This window comes from Pelobates fuscus, chromosome 3, assembly GCF_036172605.1.
Source record: "Pelobates fuscus isolate aPelFus1 chromosome 3, aPelFus1.pri, whole genome shotgun sequence".
Classification (NCBI taxonomy): Eukaryota; Metazoa; Chordata; class Amphibia; order Anura; family Pelobatidae; genus Pelobates; species Pelobates fuscus.
Window position 1 is genome coordinate 192115101 of NC_086319.1, and position 24039 is coordinate 192139139.

Sequence of the window (24039 nt, forward strand, 5' to 3'; positions counted from 1 at the left end):
TAAAACAGGAATTAATTAAATTCTTTAGGGACGTTATTCAATTAATCTCCCTATTACAATCCATGTAGTGATACCTCATAGAACCTGTCAGCTTACTGTGCACTCTGGACATAATTACAAGAATACTTTGATGCTATCATAACCTACTGTATACATTTTAGTAAATACTGTATATCCCTGAAATCAAAAATTTCTGCTGCATATTTTGCATCATTACAATTTGAAATATGATATTCCTTGATTTTAGATTCCAAGCTGTTTTAATATATATCATCCCTGCACCACCTTTTTCTGTACAATTAACTTATTGTTTCACTCATACTTATTAATTAGGTTTTCTACTGTATACAGTCTGCTGACCATACTGAAATACCTTTTTTAATGCAGTATTCTATTGGTGGTCCAGTGGGCTAGCTATATGGTCTGCAGATGTGCCCGTGCAGAAAGACCATGAGGTAGTTGTCTCACGAGCTCTGGCACTTGAAGTGTCAGAGCATTGTTGTGGCCAGATCTCATTGACAGCTATTTTAAGGTCTGCAAGCTGGCAGAGCTGCAGACCAATGCCACTGGTCTCTCTCTGTGGACACATTACGTTGAGGGGCCCACACACACAACAGCACACAGGACAAGCAACCAGGCCCCTTCCTGGTGTCAGACCCTCGGTCAAAGACCAAAGGCCTGATAGTTCAGTCTCCCTTAAGGCCAAGTAATTAGCCATGAGGCCCCAGAGAGCCTTTTTAGGTGAGTGCCTAACTCACCTAATTGGAGATCTGCCTCTGGTTAGAAATTATGCAATTGGATGTATTATGTAGTACCCAATATTTCAGAGGACTCCTTGCTAACAATTCATTGGAGACAAAATAGATCTCTGGATAACGTCCCTGATTAACTTAAATTGTTACATTAAAGGGACAGTCTGGGTACATTGTCCCTGTCATTTTAGCCCTGTAGCTGCAAACATTGCAGTTTCTAAGAAACTGAAATGTTTACATTTCAGGGTTAATTCTGCCTCTAGTGACTGTCTACCAGTCATTATCATCTTATGGCTTAAATGTGTAAGCCCAGAACTGCATCTTCGCCAAATTAAATTTTCATCCAAGATTTTTGCTTTCCAAAAAAAAATGCTCCCTATTCAGCGAGTAATTAATTGCATATTTGTAACAGAATGCAGCATTATGGCATCTCCTAACATCAGAGTATAGATAATGTGTCCCAACCTCGGTGGAACCTATTATCTAAAATCTGATGTTAGAAAACACTGAGCATTCTTGCAAGGGATCCCACTTTGGTCTTGCACATGCTTCTTTTTAGTTTTCGTACACAAATCTTTGCAACTTTATTAGTTTCAACAACCTCGGATGAGAACTGCACCACATGGGGGAGCCAAAGTCTAACAGGAATTTCATGTGTTGAGTAATGACCTTTGTGTCTGAAGCGCGTTAGGCTTTGCACCCCCTCTCTCCCTCCTTGGTGCAGTTCCTTATGCTGAGGATTTTCATACTAATAAAGGTGCAATGACCTGTCTACAATGCTGGAGCATTTTTCTTTTTTTTTTTTTTTTAAACCGGCTCCATGTTTTCTTTATTTACAGCCATTTCTCTTCTATATGGCAAGCTGCAGCAATTTGATAAGGATGTGCAATTTGTTTCTTATTTTCTCTCTTGTTTATTGAGTTATTCTTATATATCATTTTTTTTTTTATTGCTTGGAGAAAGGATGCCGGGTTTTTAGCATGACTGATAATTTGACTCCTTTTTTATTGTCTCTTTGATCTTTGTATCAGTGTGTAATATTAAGTGACCACTAACTTGGTTTGTTTTCTGATGTTTATTATTGTATGGCAAATTTCAATAGGAACCTATTTCTGGAAAAAGTGGTTGTAAAAGATACATTTAGTTCTGGGAAATCTGTATGTTTGTGCCACAGTATAATTACAACCCCACACATGACTTATACAGCCCAGAACTATGTTCCTGGCTTCCTAATGTTAGTTAGTGCAACAATTACATCTTTCATGAGCACACTTTTCTTCTTCACTTACAGGCAGCTCTGTGAGTGTGCCTGCAATATGAAGCCCTTTGGATTGGTTGCCACTAGCTACCAATGTCTTTAATATAATCCACTGGCACTGACAGCTATAAATGTCTAGGATTGAAGTTAATCCTGTACAAAATATCTCTTGATGAAGTCTGTTTTATTGATGAGGTTACGTTAATTTCTAGTTTTGATGAGGTAACTTTTATTATTGATAAGTTTCATGTCTGTTGTTTGGCACTGACCTCAGGCCTGTAACAGATTTAATGCAGTCCTTAAATTAAAAAAAAATAAAGTGTCAGCATCAAAATTGATTCCCATCTGACAATGAATTAAAACGAATATGTTATTTTGGTTTTAGGAATGCATATCTAACAAACAAGCCTTCAAGTATATTTTATAAACTACTGAGGATGGAAACATTTTAAAGAAAATTGGGATTCCCTGGAAATGTGTCTCTCATTGAAGTGTGCCTTTGCCCTAAATACATTGGGAATCACTTCTATAGAGGGATATTACTAGTCTGTGTGCTGTATCATTGGAATTATGTAGAATGTTGCATTATTTTTAAATTATTGCAGTTAATTTATAGCAAACAAAAAGTTTTCATTTTTTTTTTAATGTTTTACTTTTCAGTTAGAAAGCACACTCAGAGGAAGAAATATATGGCTGATGACCAAATGTCTATACTTCTCTTTGGTAGGAACTGGCATCTTCTCTTCTCTGCATTGCCTTCTCATTCACATTGAATCTTGTTACTATTTAAAGAAAGACATTCTGGATCAGATTACATACTTGGGAAAGATAAAGGTCTTTTGAAGTGAAAGGAAAGGCCAGAAGTGAATCAGAGATAAGAGGAAAATGACATTGAAGGTCACTGTGTAGTGTTCATGAACTGAAAAAGAGTGTACATTAAACTGTTGCAATTGTAAAGTTTTAAAAGTGGTTAAAGAAACACATTATAATAATCAACAGCCAAATTCTCCTTGTTTAATAGAATTATGCTCTGTAAATGCTAAGGTAAGAATGATTTCAGTGTAAAAATTCCAAATTCCTGGGAAATGCATGAATACAATTGTGTTGACACTTTAGGCAGCTATTAACAGAGTGAGAAATTATTGAATTTTAACTCATAATCATTACTTAGTCAAAAACATACAAGACATATAATGCAAATAAGGGAAGATGAAAAAAGGACACTATAAGCACCAAAACAACTTTAATATATCAGTTTTGGTTTAAGATGATAATAATAGCAAAGTATTTAAGCAGGAAAGGTACATTCAGATTAGTCTGGTTTTCAAGTACCTCCTGGGGATGTTACCTTAGCCCAACATCCAGGGGTTGTTGTTACCATTACCCAATTTTATGGTACTTATTCTATCTACCTCAGAAAGATGAAGGGCTGAGTTAACGCTGCCAGATTTGAACCTACAACCCAAGGTTTGAACCGATTCATACTGATGATGCGTTAGCCAACTGAGCTATTTCACCAAATAATGCTTGTGTAGTGTCAATGCTAAATTCTCTGTCATTTAGAAGTTAAACCCACTTTGTTTATGCAGCACTAGTCATTACTCTCCATCTGTAACTCACACTGCTTTCATGAAAAGTAGGTTTAATTTTCCCAAGAGTGTGGATCATGGAGAACTCACTGTCTACCTGCTGGCATCTTCAGAGTGATCTTCCTGAGTCTGCTGGATGCCCAATGGATGCTAGACAGGGCCCATCAGATGGCAAAGATGATGCTCCTCAAGATGTCATTGCCTGGCTGCACTGTTACTTCTCCAAAAAAGGCAGTTATGTTGACTGTTTGGAAGCTTCGATCCCTGCCTGAGACATTCACAGAAATGTCTCTGTATAACAATTTTTTGAAAAGGTCACAAAACATCTATAGGCCAATCACGTTTTGTATTGGTGGGGGTACGCCACCCAAGGAAGGGCGCCAGACACTCCGGTCATGGAAATTTCCATTGACAACAGACACCAGCTCCCTTAGGTTGTACCCACATGGAAAAGAGTGACTGCCTGACTGTCTCCAGTTCTCATTTGCTTGGAGTTGGCGAGCTGGCACTGCATGGCTGAAGAAATAATCAGACTGATTATATAGTCTGATAACACCCTGGCAATGACTTCCTTTATAGCTTACTACCAGGTCATAGGATTGGGTTAATGGTGGCTGAATGAGTATCTACTAAAAATGGCAAACATCAAATAAATAATATCCCACGGTTTAACAGATTGCGTCTCATTCAACAATTACAAAGACATATTACTCTCCACCACCTGGCTGCCTCACAAAGCCTGCATTAGAGGTCTCTTTATGTGTAACGGATCGACGGGCACCCTGACTGGGTACCTCCGTTGAAGGATGCTCCTAGCGCTTCCTGAGGGCTCCAAGCACTCCAGCCAACACCATAACCACCGTAGACTCCTCCAGAGAGCAAGGCAGGAACAAGCTCTTACAAGAGCTTAGCAGTGAATATAGCAAGAGAGTATGCAGAGCATAGCAATTGTCACGACTACTAGTGTGGTCCAGCACGCAGAAACTATGAAACATATACATAAGAAAGAAAAGTAAATAAAAGGACAGAGCGTAAACCGGACCTTAGAATGGCTGGACTAATACGTTGGGGACAGAGAATGGACAAAGGGAAAGCCGAGGTCAAGGAAGCCAGAAAATACACAATACCGTTTAAACAAGCCAAATCAGGGAAACCAGAATTCAGAATAACCAGGGGAAAGCCAAGATCAGGATACCAGGAAATCAGATTCAATATGATAACGCACTCCCAGGAAACCAGGAACAGGAAACCACGGCAGGGCAAGGTACTGAGGCGAGCTAGGGATTGAAATATCCCTCTCTAAGGTCTGATTGGTCAGAGGGCGACCTCTGACCCCAAAACGTGCGTGCGCATTGACGTCGTGATGTCACGCGCACGTCAGTATGAACTTCGGGGGTGGAGCTACGTCTAGGCGCGACCACGCAGTCAGCGCCGTTTTGGATCCAGGCGCGACGGCTGGAGGATGCAGGGAGGCGGTTGACGACTCGCCGACGAGCAAGTAAGCTTGTGCTGTCGGCGAGGCTGTGCAAGTTGGGCACAGCCCTGCCACGCGGCGGCCCGGCAACCGTGACAGTACCCCCCCACTCGAAAACCGCCCACCGGGTGGGAAGGACCCGGCTTGAGGGGAAAGCGGTTGTGAAACAACCGGACAAGATGGGGCACATGAACCCGGCCAGCAGGAACCCAACAACGTTCCTCAGGGCCATACCCATTCCAGTCAACAAGATAGGACAAGACACCTCTGGATAATTTGGAGTCCATTATAGAACGAACTTCGTACTCCTCCTGGTCACCCACTACCGAGGGCTGAGGAGGAGTGGACACTCTAGTGTATCGATTGCAAGTAAGAGGCTTGAGTAAGGATACATGAAACGAATTGGCAATCCTCATATGGGCAGGAAGTGCCAAGGAATAGGTCACTGGATTGATACGTCGGATGACTCGAAAAAGACCTACGTACCGAGGGGCAAATTTCATGGAAGGAACCTTAAGTTTGATATGGCGTGTAGATAACCACACCTTGTCACCCGGAAGATAGACAGGATTGGCACCCCATTTCTTGTCAGCCTGGACTTTCGCACGTATCGAAGCCTTTTGCAGAGCTGAATGAACGGAATCCCAAGTATCATGAATAGATTCTAAACGGGTGTTTAAAGCAGGAATGTCAGTGTCTGAGAATTCAGAAGGGAAAAGTGTGGGGTGATAATCCTGATTTACAAAAAATGGACTATGATTAGAAGATTCATGAGTCGCGTTGTTCCTGGCGAACTCAGCCATGGGTAAGAGCTCATACCAGTTAGACTGATTGGCATTGATAAAACAACGTAAATAGGATTCTAAAGACTGATTGGCCCTCTCTGCTGCTCCATTTGTTTAAGGATGATATGCTGACAAAAAGGAGAGTTCGATGCCCAATTGTTTACAAAAGGAATGCCAAAACCTAGAAATAAATTGGGTACCTCTGTCAGACACTATGTTTTTGGGCACTCCGTGCAACCGAAAGATCTCTCTCAAGAATATCTGAATGAAATCTTGAGCAGATGGTAATTTTTTTAAGCGGAATAAAATGTGCCATCTTTGAGAATCTATCTATGACCATAAGGATTGTATTAAACCTGTTTGAACTGGGTAGATCCACAATAAAATCCATGGCCAAATGGGTCCATGGAGCATTAGGTATGGGCAGTGGTTGTAACAGTCCAGGAGGTGATCTAGGAGGAACTTTAGAAACGACACATATTTGACATGCCCCCACATAATATTTGATATCATTCCTAAGAGTAGACCACCAAAACCTCCTGGAGATAGCAAAGAGGGTTTTATGGACTCCAGGATGACCTGCTGTGAGATTATCATGGAATAAATCAAGTACATTTTTTCTTTTTTTTATATTTATTTTATTTATACATTTTTCTCTTTTTTCCTTTTAGTATATATATATCATATTCACAATAATTAAACAAAATTTCAATAATACATCATTATTATACAGTAAAGACTACATCACAATCCAAAAAAAAAAAAAGAAAGCATCAATGAGATTACAATTATGAGAATCGTTAAATGTCCGATCAACAGTTACTAATTCATTATTATATATAACATCTAGAAACCAGTAGACCATAGATTTCTTAAATAGAAAATTATATATTAAATTGCATTTATAATGGATCTTTATCTATATAAAGATATAAAAAAAAAAAAAGGGGGAGACATTTTAAAAAAAAATATATCCGAGACTCGGTGTGGGTCTGGCCTTATACTAGTAATTCATTATTATATAGGAAACTTGGAAGTCCAGGGTAGCCAAAGATCTCTTGGGTTCCTAGTTGATGAATTATAAATCAAGTTGGATTCCATCTTATATTGGAATCTTATCTGTTCCATTATTTCTTGCCAAGATGGTAAATTAGGTAAATTCCATGCTCTGGCAATATTGATTTTTATTGCAAGTTATATATGTGTCATAATATATTGTTGATGTTTGTTGATTTATAATCCATATTAAACAGAAACATTTCGGGGCTAATTACATCAATCTCTTCAAAAATACTTTTCACTAGTCTTAACATTTGAATCTTGATATTATTCAGACCCGTACAGGCCCACCATATATGAAACATTATTTTCTACATCTCCAACATTCTTTTGGATATATTGGGGATATTTTATGGAGTCTGACCGGGACCATATACCACCTATAAATAATCTTTAAATGTGTTTCTAATAAGGATATATTATCTATACTTTGTTTTACTAGGGAAGTAGCATTTATCCAATCTGACAAGGGAAGGGGTTTTCCCATATCCTTTTCCCATTTGTCGAATGGGGGAACATGGGTAACATTATCTAATGTATCAAACAGTTTATTAAATCTGGAGATTCCTCCCTTCTTTTGACTACAAATAATATAAGGATTCAGATAATGATCTCTAATTAGCGTCTTAGTCAATAGAAAAATTTTAATCCTTAAATATTGGAATATTTCCCTAGGTAAAAGGTTGTATCTAGATTGTAATTGTGTAAATGTCACTAATTTAAGTCCCTCATATAAATCTCTAATTTTTTTTATTCCAAGATGTATACAGGTTTTAATATTCATATCTGACATAGCGTAGTGGAGTATTTCTATCGGTGTATTAGATAGTAATTTCCCTTTAAGTTCCAACTTATTATTCATATGTTTTGCGAAATCCACCATATCTCTTATAATCCCATTGGAAAACTACTCCAATTCGGAGACCCCTAGATTAAAAAGTCCTTGCCACCCTAAGATGTATAGCTTTTGTCCTGGTCCTAACTCCTGTTCTATTCTAATCCAGGATTTAGATATATTTTGATCCAAATTTAACCATAACATAAGCTGGGAAGCCCTACTTGCCTCATACATCTTGATCACATCGGGGAATACTATACCCCCTTTCCGATAACTTCTGCAAAGAATTTCCGCTGCTATTCTTGGTGGTTTATCACGCCATATAAAACTAGAAAATAAACTTTGAAAGTTTTTAAGGATCCCTCAATCAACTTTATATGGGATTGTTCTAAAAAGATTTTTGGCATCAAATACGATTTTACAATATTGACTCTCCCTATCCAAGATGGTTCTAACCTCTTCAGATTATATATCTGAGATTGTAGATCTTTATATAAGTTATCAAAATTCATTAATATAGTCGCATCAATATCAAATGATATCTTTATACCTAGATAATCTATTTTATCTTTTATACATTCCATATAAAAATAGGAGGATAATATATCTAATTGTATCTTGGTCAATAAAAATGGTAGCACTTGAGATTTGTTAATATTGATCTTGTAATTGGAAAATTTACTATATATAGAAATATCTTCTAGTAATGGCTGAATTGACAACAAAGGATCAGCAAGAGTAAGTAGGACATCATCTGCAAATAAAGATATCTTAATATATTCCTCTTGAAATTGTATCCCTTTAATCTTGTTATTCTGTCTGATCATTGTAGCCAGAGGTTCGATTGTAAGAATGTATAAAAGTGGGGCTAACGGACAGCCCTGTCTGGTTCCATTTTTAATATCAAAGGGATCAGAATCAAAATAAGGGCTACTAATTTTTGCAGAGGAGTTTTTATATAAGGATAAGGTTTTATTTCTAAATGCTCCTTCTAGCCCGAAATGTCCCATGACAGAGTCCAGGAATCTCCAACTGACTCTGTCAAAGGCCTTCTCGGCATCCAGAGCAATAATAACAGATTCCTTATGTTGTCCGTTAACTCTATTTATTATATTGAAGATTCTCCGTGTATTATCAGAGGTACTTCTTCCCTTCACAAATCCTGACTGATCCAAATTAATCAAATCCGCCATTACTTCTTTTAAACGATTAGCCAAGACACTCGAAAATATTTTAATATCAATATTAATTAGTGATATTGGTCTATAATTAGCAATTATTGTATTATCTTTGTCTGGTTTAGGGATCAGTATAATTGTTGCTAACATCATCTCTTTTGGAAATGGAACATCCTCGGATAATATCGAGTACATCTCTAGGAGAATAGGAATAATAAATTTCATATATGTTTTATAGAAAATAGCAGAGAATCCATCCGGGCCTGGTGCCTTATTTAGTTTTAGTTTCCCTATTGCTTCTTCAATTTCCAATTCTCTAAAAGGGGCATTTAAGTATTCTAATTTCTCTTGACCTAACCTAGGAAGTTTAAGTTTCTTAAGAAATCCATCAATTTCACTCTTGCTTACTTTAACCTCTCCCAAATTATATAACGATCTATTAAACTCTGCAAATGCCTCTGCTAAATCATTAGGCGAGTTTACAATCCTTCCTCCCTTTGTCATCAATTTTATTATAGATTTATCTTTGTCTTGGTTCTTAATTCTATTGGAGAGGTCCCTATTAATTTTATTATTGTTGTGATACCATCTTTGTCTAAGGAAAATTAATTTTTTATTAATCTCCTCATATATTTTTTCTTTAATAGTTCACTTTAAGTTATTAATTTCTTCTATTAATCCCTTATTTGTTAATAATTTATTTAACCGTTCTTTTTCCACCAGTTTAATCCTCAGGACTTGTAATGATTCACCTTTCTTCCGTTTATATTCGGAACCGTATTTAATTAGTAGTCCTCCTATAAAACTTTTTAGGGTGCACCATACAATTGGTGTTGCAACTTCTCCATTATAATTAATAAAAAAAAAAAAATAATATTTCTGATTCTATTTTGTCCCTAATGCAGTCAACTTTCAAAAGGCTTTCATTAAGCCTCCATTTAGTCCTTGGGCTATTACCTTACTTTACCCACATTCTTAGGAAGACTGGAGCATGATCCGATATTTCTATAGAGCCAATTGTAGATTTAATAATATTTTTTAGAAGGCCCTCTTTCACGAAAAACATATCAATACGGGAATAGGTTTGATGTACCTGCGAAAAAAATGTATAATCTCTTTCCTGAGGATTCATAGTACGCCAACAATCATAAAGGGAATTTTTAACAAAAAAATTAGATAGACCAGATATTCCTATATTATGTAGGTTACCCTTTCCAGAATATTTATAACTTCTATCTTTAGTTAAGTCTGAAAAATATTATTATGTACTTTAAATGTATTTAATGTGTTGATATAAATATTATAAGTTTTATTCAGATTGCTTCCAGAACACTGAAATTGAGAAGCCATACCTTGGCCTATAGAGTATTACAGACTTTCATTGTATAGGAATGGAGACCACATCTGGTTCACTTTAAGAGTGATGTTGAAGGGCTTGTTTATAGTAACCTTTGACCTAGCCTTGAAAGCCTGAATTCCTTTGAAGACTCACATTTCTACAGGCAATTATTCATTACATCATGTATATAGAAGTTCTTTGTCTCACATATCTTGCCGCCAAATATAACGTATGACTTTAATCATAGATTTCAAATGATGCTAAGTAACTCCCCTTTTTCTAAGATAGCCACTTATTTTAAAGTAAGGCAATCTTATGTATACTCCCCTCTGTAACTGAATTTTAAACCCATAAAACTGATTGTAGTTTAGAATTCGTGGCCAATACCTTTAACATCAAAAATGGATAACAACTGGAAAATTGCTCTCTGTATTGGACAAAGAATGTTAAAGACATTTGTTATTACCAGATGGATTGTTATGTTTGAATAAACATAAGTTAACTGCAAGATACTTGATTCGATTGTTAATAAAACTGATATGTGACAAACAAAGATTTCACGGAATGCCAATTTCCTACATTTAATGGTGGAGAATGCGGGCACCAACAGCAAACTTTTGATTTAAGCCTGAATTATGACTGCTACAAGCTACAAGAAGATTACAAGAAGAAGACAAGAAACTCACTGAAGAAAAGTTGAAATTGTTCCCTGAAGAAAAAAGCTTTAGTACCCGGCTTGCAACAGGAGAAACACAAGTGACTGATACAGCAGGATGGCATCCCAAAAATCCTTTATTTAAACATTCAGTTTTACTATGCGAAAATAGAGTTGCGCAGGGGGAAAAATCGTTCGAACGTGGAAATAAAATATGCTCAGTACTGACGGAAGAATATGACGATAATAATTGAGAGGACAATCTGTATCCTTTTATCCATACTTTATTTATGAAGAAATAAATGTTATGACGAATTGCAGATCGAAGATGGCATTTCGGAGGATTCTCAAGAAATAACTACATATTCCAAAAAGTATTCTTCCATCAGATGATGCGCACACCTGTGGAAATCAAATACTTCAAGGGTATGTGTCTTTAACATGTCTGTAGAAGTTGCTCATATGTATATTGAAACAAATTGTATTAACTGTTTAGTTAATTATGGATTGGCAGCAAAAGACTGCTGTCAAATGTAACAGGATCTGTCTGTAAAAGAGTTAATCCTGAAAACGCTATTGTGTATTGAAATGGTTAGACAGATTAACTGGTAATGAGCAAAGCAATGTGGTTAAAAGGGAAAGAAAAAGTTGCATTACTGGCAAAAGGCTTTCTGGAAACTAATGATTCTATAAAGGAATGGTGTCAACTTAAAAAGACCAGTAATTGTTATGTTTGTAATACATCGAAACAAAAAAAAAGAAATGTGTTGTTAAAAACAATTGAAAAATATATGTGTTGTTGCAAGGTCTAGTAAATTTACCTAGCCTTTTGCTAAACTGTAAATCTCCTTAAAAGTGTTAAAAGAAGGAAATCGCCCCCCCATGGCTCTCTTTTGAGAGTGCATTGGATGCAACATTAGTTGAAACAAAAACTCAGACTCTCGGCAGTTGTTGAAAGGATTAAGTAATGTCAAGGAAATTAAGATTTTAATATAATGAAAGAAATGCTTAAGAATCAGACTGATCTGTTAAATAGAACCCATAAAACAATGTCTCACATGTCCAAGATTAGACTTTGTTACTAATCTTGACAATTTGCAAAAATTGCTAGTCTGGGGAATGTTACAGATATTTGTGGAAAAATCTGAAAGATTTGGATTAAAGTAGAAGTTGTGTGAAAAGGGCAGAAGAGAAGAAAAGATATAGGAAAATTGTGAAATTGTGCAAGGAAAAGGGTCAGATGGATACTCTCAGATTAGCCAGATTGATTAAAAATGTGTCTAAATATGATGAGCAGAGAGGACCTTTTTACAATATGAGTGTTTTTGAAGGTGAAATGAATAAACAAAAATTTAGTGATGTGGTAGCCACCAGATGTCGTTTGATCTGGCTGCCAGCCTCATTAAGTGAATGGGTTAAAAATTAACTCATTGATGTGTTGGAGGATAAAGAATGTGAAAAGCCCAGAGTTTAGTTGCAGGAATTGTTTCCAAATATATTGCTAATGGTTGTACAGTGTGAAACTGGTTTGAATAGTTTAGAATTTTCTATTTTTGATTAATTTAAATGGAGAAAATTATGATATACATGTTTGTGCTAATTTAAGGAATAAGGCATGGAATTGATTAATGATAAAAAAGAAAAAACAGTTTACTATGTCTAAAGAGTAACACAGGCAGAGTGTTAGTGAATATGTCTCTATAATATCAGGGTAACCAAATGAGCTAGATTAAGAGATTTTGCTGCTATGGAAATTATGAAATCCTTGCAATTGTTAAAAAGGAAAAACACAGGAATAACTACAATGTTGCACAGACACACTTTTGTCTAGGGATACTTCAGCAGGACTGGCCCCTATTAAAAATGTGTCTAGTGAAGAAGGTAGAAGGAGAAATTAGGTTATTAATTGAATATGGTAATTTTAGAGTGAGGTTTAAGGAAAGACCACAAAATTAACAAAATTACCAGGGTACTAAAAACTATTCGGCCACACCCCAAGATAGATATTATAGGGTTTTATTAGAGTAATTCTATGGTATGCTATAATTGCAACCAATTAGGAGATATTGTCCTAAATATGAAGAAAAAACTTACCCAGTGAAAGGGAAAGAAAATTTAATTTCCCAGACCATAAGAATCTACAGAGAGTGGCAGCTGTAAAAACAGAGCATACATCTTCAACCAACCCCCCCTCACATACCAAATTCATGTGAAGAGTGTATACTGATGTTAAGTGCCATTGAAAGAAAGGTGGAGGCAGTCACAAATCGACAAGTAAAATCTGCCTAAACCCACCAATAAATAGGGATGTGAAACCCCTAGCTATTATCAGATCTATCTTGCTGATAACGAAGTGAAGATGGGCGACCATATATTTATGGAAGACTAGAGGGAAATATAACAGAGTTTTATTAGAAAAAGGAGCAGGAATGACTCTAATAAAACACGCTTGCCTTTAAAAATTTAAGCATATCAACAAATCCCTTCTAAGTTTTTAATTGAACAAATGCACATGAAATTCTATCCACTGATAATGAAGTTGAGATTAAAGGAGGTAAAATAAATTGTGACTTATGGGTCGACCTCTCCTCACACTGTACTATTATGGGAATGGATGTTATCAATGAAAAAAAAAATGTATGTGGATTTATTAAATTTGGTTTTATGGCAAGCTTTAGGTGAGAGCAAAACAGGTTGAGTGCTTAAACCTAATAATTTAAGATAGTTTAGTCATGATATAACTGTAAAACAGAGTGAAGTGTCACCTTCTATACAACAAGATGATGAGGTTGTACCATATCTTAAAACTAAATACCCCACAGTGTGCTCTAAGTCTAAACAAGATTGTGGGATAGTGAATTTGCAAGTTGTAATCGTAGTTCTAGACCCCCCCTGCAGTTAAACAATATAAGATCCCAAAGAATAAGAAGAAGGTGTTAATCAGGTGATAAAAGCATTGGTATCTCAAGGAGTGTTGAGAGTGGGTAATTCCAAATGTAAGTCACCATTTGGCTAATAATCAAGCCAATGGCACTTATGGTTTAATTGTAGACACGTATGTGGTGAATAAGTAAATCTCATCAGATATCATGGCGCAAATAGATGCTAATGTTAAGTACTTTCTGTATTGGATATAGTCAATGTGTTCTTTTCTATACCATTCAATCCAGATAGCTAGTATCGCTATGCTTTTACCTTTAAAAATCATCAATATCTGTTCCAGGTGTTGCTACAGGGCTTCCACTCCTCGCCAGCTTACTTTCATAAAGCAATGGCTCAAGTATTGGAACCCCTGGGGTATGGGAATAAGATGTTGCAATATGTTAATGATATGTTAAGTTCAAACAGTAACAAGGGAAGAGCATGAGCAGATACTGTGTGATATTTGTCAAACACTGGCAGATAATGGGTTAAAACTGAACACATTCAAAGTGCAGATCTTGAAGGAAAGATTTACTTTCCTAGGAGTTAATATAGATCCAGAATGTAAAACGCCATGTACAGCAAGGGTTAAAGCATTGCAGCAATTGCCAAGGCCAATGACAGTGTATCATCTACAGAAATGTTTAAGCTTGATAAATGTTAGCAGAGAATTTATATATGATATGGCAGGGATAGCAAAACTCTTATGCAATATGCTAAAATATAAAAGATAAGATCATCTGGACAGGGGAAGTTGAAAAGAGTTAAATCTGTTAAAAGATGCTCTCACACAAGCGCCTGTGCTAGCTGCTCCCATTAAAACAGTACCATATATTGTTCAATGTTATGCAGGTGTCTCTTCATTAATAGCAGTTTAATGCAAAGGTAGCATGAATCTTTACGAATACTGGGATATTTTTCTAAAATCATGTATCCAGTGGAAAGAGGAATTCCTGTGTAAAACAGCTCATGGCTGTATGATGGGCTTTAGAAGCAACACAACACATGGCAGGATTTGGACAGATAAATTTACAAACCCCCCAAATATCTAAAACTGTTACAAAATTGTTCTGAGTTAGGAGTATATAGCCAGAGGGTAGCTCATTGAATATTGAAGTTACAAGATAAACCACTCAGGGTAGAAACCAGTAAAAGATATGCTATTCCTGATTTGATGTCAGAAGGAAATGGAAATATAATCCAGATCTCCTTTTGAGAAGCAAATAATACAAGGGATTTCTAGTTTGTATGTGGAGGGACGAGATTTTATGTTGATGGATCACATCACACAGGTTATGTCTTAAACAAAAGAATTGCAAAGATAGACTGCCACGCCATATGTCTGCTCAGAAAGCGGAGTTAGAGTCTGTAAAGGAAGTTCTAGAAATATATGACCCAGTCAATATAATCAGTGACAGCAGTCATGTAGTTAAAGCTTTAACACTTCACCTCCCAATATGGAGAAAAGAGGAATGGTAGATTCTCAGGATAAAGCTTTAAAACATGCAGGTATTCTGGCAGAACTGTTTAATTATGAAAAAAAAAAAAAAGGTTTCACTTGTTGTTGTGAAACTTGTAAATCAGGAATCAAAGGAAACTTTGTTTGAGGAGTTGTAATACTTGGAAAATGTAATGAGTGTAACTGTTAGTAAAAGACAAATAACAAATACCCTATAAGATCAGATAGAGAATGGAAGGATGTAGCTTTCAGTAAAGAAAGTATGGGTCTAGATACTGAAACTGGCATGTACAGGGTTAAACACAATGAAACACAAACATTTGTACCTAGTGGCTTATTACAAGGGCTGATTGTATTCAATCATCGTACACAGGGCATTTGGGTACAGGACAACTGTTTAAGGTCCTGCAAAATAAATTGTATCATCCTAATTTAAACCAAAAAGTGTATAAATACATTGCAGAAGTGTCTCATATGTGTTCAATTAATCCAAGACCTAAATACTAGAAACCAAAATTGCAGAGAGTTCCTTTGGCAAAAATACCATGGTACTCTATATAAATTAATTTCTAAATTAAAATGAATAAAATAAAATAGAAATAAAAATGCTTTAAGATAAGAGTAATTGGTTAACATATTTACCAGGAGTATTAATGTCTATTCCTGCAAATCCAAACTCAAGTGTCACCCTCATGAGTTAGTGACATGTAGAACTATGTAATCACGTTCCCTAATGAACCTTTTGTTCCAAGTTACAGCAGAACATGCTGAATAGTTAAAAGTATTACAGGAACATCTATTGTTAGAATTGAAGTTTGCTACTTCAAATATCGTCCCTTATGGTAAACTATGTGTTAAAGTTGTACAGCGCTACGGAATCTGATGGCGCTATATAAATAAATTAAATAAATATAAAGAAGTAACACAGGGAAATTATGCAGATATGCTTAAGCCAGGTTACAAGGCAATGGTAAATCATTTAAAACACCAGGTCTATGAAAAGCAAGTTGGGAAGGTCCTTATGGTCCTTATGTTGGTCTAAGAATAAAAATTAGAACAAACTGTGTTACAGGTTTAAAAAGCAAACATTGGTACAAAGTGTAATAAATCAATTATTGTGTCTAGTGATCAATGTAAAAGAAATGTACTAAGGTATAAGAAATGTACTAATGTATAAGAATAGTAAACTGCCATCTGTTTTTCATTACAGAACCAATACTGTTTTACATGGACACAAACCTGTATGATTTTAAATAAAAGGACAAATTGTTTGGACTTTCAAAGGACATTATGGACTTTCAAAGAGACTGTGCTTGTGGATTTGATTGGAGAGGACAGTATTTCATGGACTAAATCAAACCGATTGTGTTTTCTGGTTAATGTAAACTGTATACAATTGCACAGCATAATAACTATGATACCGTTATTATTAATGTTAGGTAAAATCAATGCCCAAGGTAAATTAATGAATTAGTGAAAAATGTAAAGGTAATCGTAACAAGAATTTTGTTCTTAGGAGTTCAGAAATGAAAGGGTTAAAATGTCTTGCTTCTCCCTCTTGGAGTGTAAAAAGCAATACAGACAACTGGAAATGGCTGTGTTAAAAGGCCTTTCCTTGTAAACTGATACTTAGATCAATATCAGAAAACAAAATTAAAATCCCATAAATAATTGGTATAAGTAAATTATGATGCATTATATTTACATAAAAGCATCAAAGAGGGGCTTGAAAAATATTATTATGTACTTTAAATGTATTTAATGTGTTGATATAAATATTATAAGTTTTATTCAGATTGCTTCCAGAACACTGAAATTGAGAAGCCATACCTTGGCCTATAGAGTATTACAGACTTTCATTGTATAGGAATGGAGACCACATCTGGTTCACTTTAAGAGTGATGTTGAAGGGCTTGTTTATAGTAACCTTTGACCTAGCCTTGAAGGCCTGAATTCCTTTGAAGACTCACATTTCTACAGGCAATTATTCATTACATCATGTATATAGAAGTTCTTTGTCTCACATATCTTGCCGCCAAATATAACGTATGACTTTAATCATAGATTTCAAATGATGCTAAGTAACTCCCCTTTTTCTAAGATAGCCACTTATTTTAAAGTAAGGCAATCTTATGTATACTCCCCTCTGTAACTGAATTTTAAACCCATAAAACTGATTGTAGTTTAGAATTCGTGGCCAATACCTTTAACATCAAAAATGGATAACAACTGGAAAATTGCTCTCTGTATTGGACAAAGAATGTTAAAGACATTTGTTATTACCAGATGGATTGTTATGTTTGAATAAACATAAGTTAACTGCAAGATACTTGATTCGATTGTTAATAAAACTGATATGTGACAAACAAAGATTTCACGGAATGCCAATTTCCTACAAAGTCAACAACACTATTGAGATTGCCTCCTATTATAATGCTACCACAGGCAACTTCATCTACAATATCCATAATTTGGTCTAGCAGATCTGATGGCTTATAGTTCAGAGCATATATATTTACTAAAGTATAAGTGAAACCATTAATGTTTATAATTAAAACCTAATATCTACCATTTCCATCAGTTACTGAATGAATAACTTCAACATTATGTCTATTAGAAATAATAATAGCTGTTCCCCTTTTTTTCTTCTTGCCCTCTAGGTTTGATGCATAAACCATAGGGAATTTTTTATATTTCCATAATCTATCAGGAGGTTCAATCCAATGAGTCTCCTGAATAAATGCTACATCAATTGAATTTTCGATTAAAAATGTATATACTGCTCCCCTTTTTTAAGGTGAGTTCATACCCTGGACATTCCAAGTAATTATTTTAAGTGACATCACTATTCCAAAAATCCCTATCCCGTCCCAGACCGAGTCTCACACATTTAGAAAACAAATTCATAAAAGATTTAAAAAAATGAATTGGATTGTGAACCGTAAACCACAATGGGGGGTAAATCCCCCTCCCTCCCTTAATGATCCAAGAGGAGATCATTCCCATATACCCCTTAAACTAGCCTGCCCAGATATGCAGGAAAATAAGGCTCCATTTAGGAATAGAAGAAACACCTTAGTAATGCAGGTTTTAGCCGTAAACCAATACTTTATCTACTTCTACAGCTGCTATCATATTTTCCCCATTAATATCAATTGAATTTACAAATTGTGGGGAATAAGATTATTTTATCTCTAAGTTTTCTTTATATATATGTATCTATAAAACACCTATATATAAGATCATTCATCTTATATTCATCTTTAATTCCCCATAACATAAAATGTAAATATCCTAGAGCTTATAGCAGAAAGATTATATCCATAATAACGTAAAAAAATAAATAAAAAATAAATAAATATATTTGTATATAATAACATCGAGAGTAAATAACAATTTCCTTTTCTTTTTCCCTCCTTTCCTCCCTTTTCCCTCCTTTTAAACCATCTGGTTGTATTCTTATAGGGCCTTATTACTTTTAATCTCATTAGTTATTATTAGCTAATTCTTAACATATTGAACTAATACAGCATTAAATAACTTATTCCTACTACTATCCCATTATTACACTATAATGAGGGGGGTGGAGAGAAAGTATAATAAATAAATAACCTTCAGTACACAATATTTACATTTTTACCTTAATTGATCCAAAGTTTTATAATTAGTGAAAGTACATTGTATTATTTTTAAATTCCCTCTTCCATGTTATTATCAGTGAGTGATTTAGAACAAATCCAATCCTTATACGTTATATATGCAGAGTGCTAAAAAGACAACCCAATGCTTTTTAAAATAATCATGTGAAACCCCATCCCGTGAAGTGAATTAATTAAATTTGAGTTAGGTTGTGCAAACCATTTGGGTCTTTAAATTTAGTGTGTTATAAAGTATTAATGTACATCTTATTTTAATTCCGTAGTATATATCACATTATCCACACCCACTTATTAATATGTGTATACTATAAAATATATCTCATAATAATTATTGTTCCCTTTAACATAGGTGTATCCCTTTAATGGGGCATTTCACTTCTTTTCTCTCTTACTCCCCTCTTCATTTATCAAACAAACCTCCACCAACAGAAGTTGGTAGAGAGAGGGAAAAAAAAGGACCTTTTTTCTTAATGGAGGTGACACATACAGTTTATCCGGAGGTTTTCCGACGGGTACCTGAGTTTGATCTGCTATTATGGCACAGAAGAGTGGAGAAGACACTTCGGAAACTGTGGTGGCAATGAGGCATTCTGGAGGTATGATAGGAAATACCTCCTGTTCAGGAACTTCATCTGTCTCAAACTGCCTAGAAAGTGCATCTGCCTTTGTGTTCTTGGTCCCAGGCCTATAAGTAATTATGAAGTTGAATCGGGAGAGGAACAATGACCATCTAGCCTGATGAGAGGACAATCTCTTAGCGTCCCCAATATAAGCCAAATTCTTATGATCGGTAAATATCAAAAGTGGCTCTTTGGAACCTTCCAAGAGATTCCTCCATTCCTTAACGGCAAGTACAATGGGCAAAAGTTCCCTATTCCCTATGTCATAGTTCTTCTCTGCAGGTGTGAGTTTGCGCATGAAAAATCCACAGGGATGTAAAGGCGTATCAGGACTTTCTCTCTGAGACAGAATGGCTCCAACTCCTGTTTCTGACGCATCCACTTCTAGAATAAATTGCTTGGTTGGATCAGGATGGGTCAGGTGCTGAGGAAAATAAAGATTTTAACTGTTCAAATGCCTCTCTTGCTTCTTTGGGCCATGATTTGCAATTTGCTCCTTTTTTGGTTAGGTTGGTTATAGGAGAAATTACAGAAGAAAACCCTTTAATAAATTTGCGGTAGTAATTCGCAAAACCTATAAAGCGTTGTGTAGCTTTAAGGCCCTTGGGCAACGGCCACTGTAAGACTGCCTCCAGCTTGTGGGGATCCATCTGGAAACCGGACGGAGATATAACATATCCAAGAAATTGTATCTCCGTTTGGTCAAACTGGCATTTCTCCAGCTTACTGTCAGGCCTTAAGCCTCCCGATGTCTCCTCATGCTTCCGGGTTTGACGGAGCTTAGCCACACCCCCATTGCCGCGGTCGGCTATTTAATGCGACCGCACCAGCTGATAGAGGCTGGATTATTGAAACGCGTACCGCGCCAAACTCACCGGCTCACATACCTCGGTGAGACGACCACTCGCTACTAGACCGGACTGGAGGAATATTCACGTCCCCAACATCTCTCTTCATCACAGACAACTACCAGCACTCTCGGCAACCATTCACTGAAGCAACCGCCTCTGAGGAGAGCTGGGGACACAATCCCTCTACTTCCAGAAGTTAAGTAATTTACAGTCTCTGAGTTAAGAGCTAACAATGTTAAAGCTTTATTTCTTCATACTAAAGTCTGCTATCAAGTTCTCCAGCAACCCTGCTACAGCTTTCCTCAAATCAAGTATTACTCAAGTTCAGCTGTACCTGTCTTGCTACAGATAATCTTATTTCTTCATACTAAAGTCTGCTATCAAGTTCTCCAGCAACCCTGCTACAGCTTTCCTCAAATCAAGTATTATTCAAGTTCAGCTGTACCTGTCTTGCTACAGATAATCTTATTTCTTCATACTAAAGTCTGCTATCAAGTTCTCCAGCAACCCTGCTACAGCTTTCCTCAAATCAAGTATTATTCAAGTTCAGCTGTACCTGTCTTGCTACAGATAATCTTATTTCTTCATACTAAAGTCTGCTATCAAGTTCTCCAGCAACCCTGCTACAGCTTTCCTCAAATCAAGTATTACTCAAGTTCAACTGTACCTGTCTTGCTACAGATAATCTTATTTCTTCATACTAAAGTCTGCTATCAAGTTCTCCAGCAACCCTGCTACAGCTTTCCTCAAATCAAGTATTATTCAAGTTCAGCTGTACCTGTCTTGCTACAGATAATCTTATTTCTTCATACTAAAGTCTTCTATCAAGTTGTTCAGCAAGCCTGCTACAGCATCCCTCAAAACAAGTATTATTTAAGTTATACTGCACCAGTCTTGCTGCTGATAATTCCAATGTATATAATCTCTTATAATTTGAACTGTTAACAAGAATAACGGATGCTAATGAATTCTGAACCTTGTCAATGCTAAATGAAACAAACCGTTTATTATTTAAAGAAACAGTATCTGTAATTCTGGAACTGAAGTCTCAGTTCCATCTAAGTGTCTTAATAAAAGATCAAAGTCCTAACAAATCTGCAGTTGTGTTCCACATCATTTACTGTGAACGTGACAGAATAATCCAGCCCTTGTAATGGAACCAGCAGATTTCGATTCTAAAGTATTGTTGCTGAATCAACTAATCGATTCACTTAACCAAGGTGTGCAAGACCTGCAGGTTACAAATGAAAGAATTCTCACTTATGTCAAAGACTTACAGACACATACTCCTCATAATGTTCTGCACTCAATTAGCGATCCTGCTGTATGTAACCCTGAAAAATTCTATGGTGATCGTTCCAAATATAAGGAGTTTTTTTATTCCTGCAAATTATTAATTGCTTTAAAACCTAGATCTTATCCCACAGAAAGATCTAAGGTTTTTTCAGTTCTCATTTCTGAGAGGTGAACCTATGTCCTGGGCCCATTCCTTTTTGGACAATGATGACCCCATCTTAGATTCACTGGAGGAATTCCTTAAAGCCATGTCTCTTCTCTATGAAGATCCATACAAACAAAATACTGCTGAATTAACAATTAGAACCTTGCTACAAAACCATAGACCCGTTGAAGATTATATCGCTGAGTTTAAAAGATGGGCAGTAGAAACGCAATGGAATGACATCGCATTGCGCAACCAATTTCGAATCGGCTTATCTGAAGCTGTAAAGGATGAACTATCTAGAATAGAACTCCCTACTACTTTGAATGCTCTGATTCATCTATCGATCAGCATTGACAGAAGGCTTAGAGAAAGAAAGGCCGAAAATGCTCTCTCAACTTCAACTGGGAAAAAATCATTTCATCCTCCAAAGCCTTCTGACAACCCATCCTTACCAATCGAACCTATGGAAATAGGGGTAATAAGAAGTCCCCTCACTCCTGAAGAGAAAAATCGAAGACGTATATTAAACCTCTGCATGTATTGTGCCTCTCAAGTTCATTTGGTCTCTGATTGTCCTTTATTGAAACGGATAAAGGGCAGTAGGCAGACTCATGCCTCTTCCATCCTAAGTGCACTCCCCTCTACAGCAAATACTCAAATGTCCCCTATAATTCTCATATTACAGTGGGACAATAAAAGAATTATGACCAAGGCTGTCATCGATTCCGGTGCAAATGGAGTATTCATCGACTCAGCCTTTGTAACAAAGAATAAAATTCCTTGTATTCGTAAAAGAACTTCTGTTCCTGTTAGAGTGATTGACGGGTCCCTCATTTCATCGGGACCAATACTTCATGAAACCATCCCTCTAAAAGTAACCACCAATCATACTCATACTGAAAATCTTATATTTGATGTTATCCCATCACCGTTTTTTCCTATTATATTAGGGATCAACTGGTTAAGGAACCACAACCCTCAAATCTCTTGGTCCCCCTTTTCTCTTACCTTTAACTCCGATTATTGCAAGAAAACATGCTTGCAACATATTCCAATCCTTCAGCCTACTAAAGAACCAGCTATAACCTCGTGTTATACGGACACCGAACTGGAGCCTCCTCCTCATACAGTCGTTGGGACTTTATCTTCCCTTCTCGACGACATAAAAGGACTCAGTAAAGATACTCTTAATCTTCCTACATCAGTTAAACTATCGAAGAAAGACGGTCTCTACTATTTCAAAGACCGAATTTATGTACCTCCTGCTTTCAGAAATCAAGTGCTCAATTTTATTCATGATTCTAACCTGGCAGATCATCCAGGTATAAAAAAGACCCTTGAATTGTCCAAGAGATATTATTGGTGGCCTCATCAAGACAAAACCGTTAAATCATATGTTAAAACCTGTTCAATCTGCCAAAGATCCAAACAAGGACCTCAGTACCTAAGTAGTCAATTATTGAACCTACCGATTCTCGTAAAACCCTGGCAATCCATTTCTATGCACTTCTTGGTGGATCTTCCCCCTTCTCAACAGCATACCACCATTCTAGTGGTAGTGGACCGCTTCACGAAAATGTCCCATTTTATCTCTTTAAAGATGTTACCCTCATCCTCTGAACTTTTAAAATTATTTCTTGACAATATTGTAAAACTTCATGGACTGCCCGACGAAATCATTTCAGATCGAGGGACTCAGTTTACCTCCAAATTCTGGAACGCATTATGTGCTTCTCTACATATCCAACGTAAACTGACATCCGCATATCATCCCCAAACTGATGGACAAACTGAAGGAGTCAACCAATACTTAGAGCAATATCTACGATGTTATTGTTCTCACTTACAAGACGATTGGATAACCTGGTTGCCCATGGCAGAATTCGTATACAACAACTCCTATCATACTAATAGCAAGATGACTCCATTTTTTTCCAATTATGGATTTCATCCCTCCTTGTTTCCTGCTCAAACAAATCTTTCGTCTAATTCTTCTGTTTCGAATCAAATCTCTCATATGTCATCCCTATTCAAATTTTTACATGAACTTTTGGAATTTGCATCATCCACTCAAAGAAAAAATTTTGATATTAAAGAAAATTCTTCCCCTGATTATGGGATTGGGGATCTTGTCTGGCTTTCCTCAAAGGACATTTT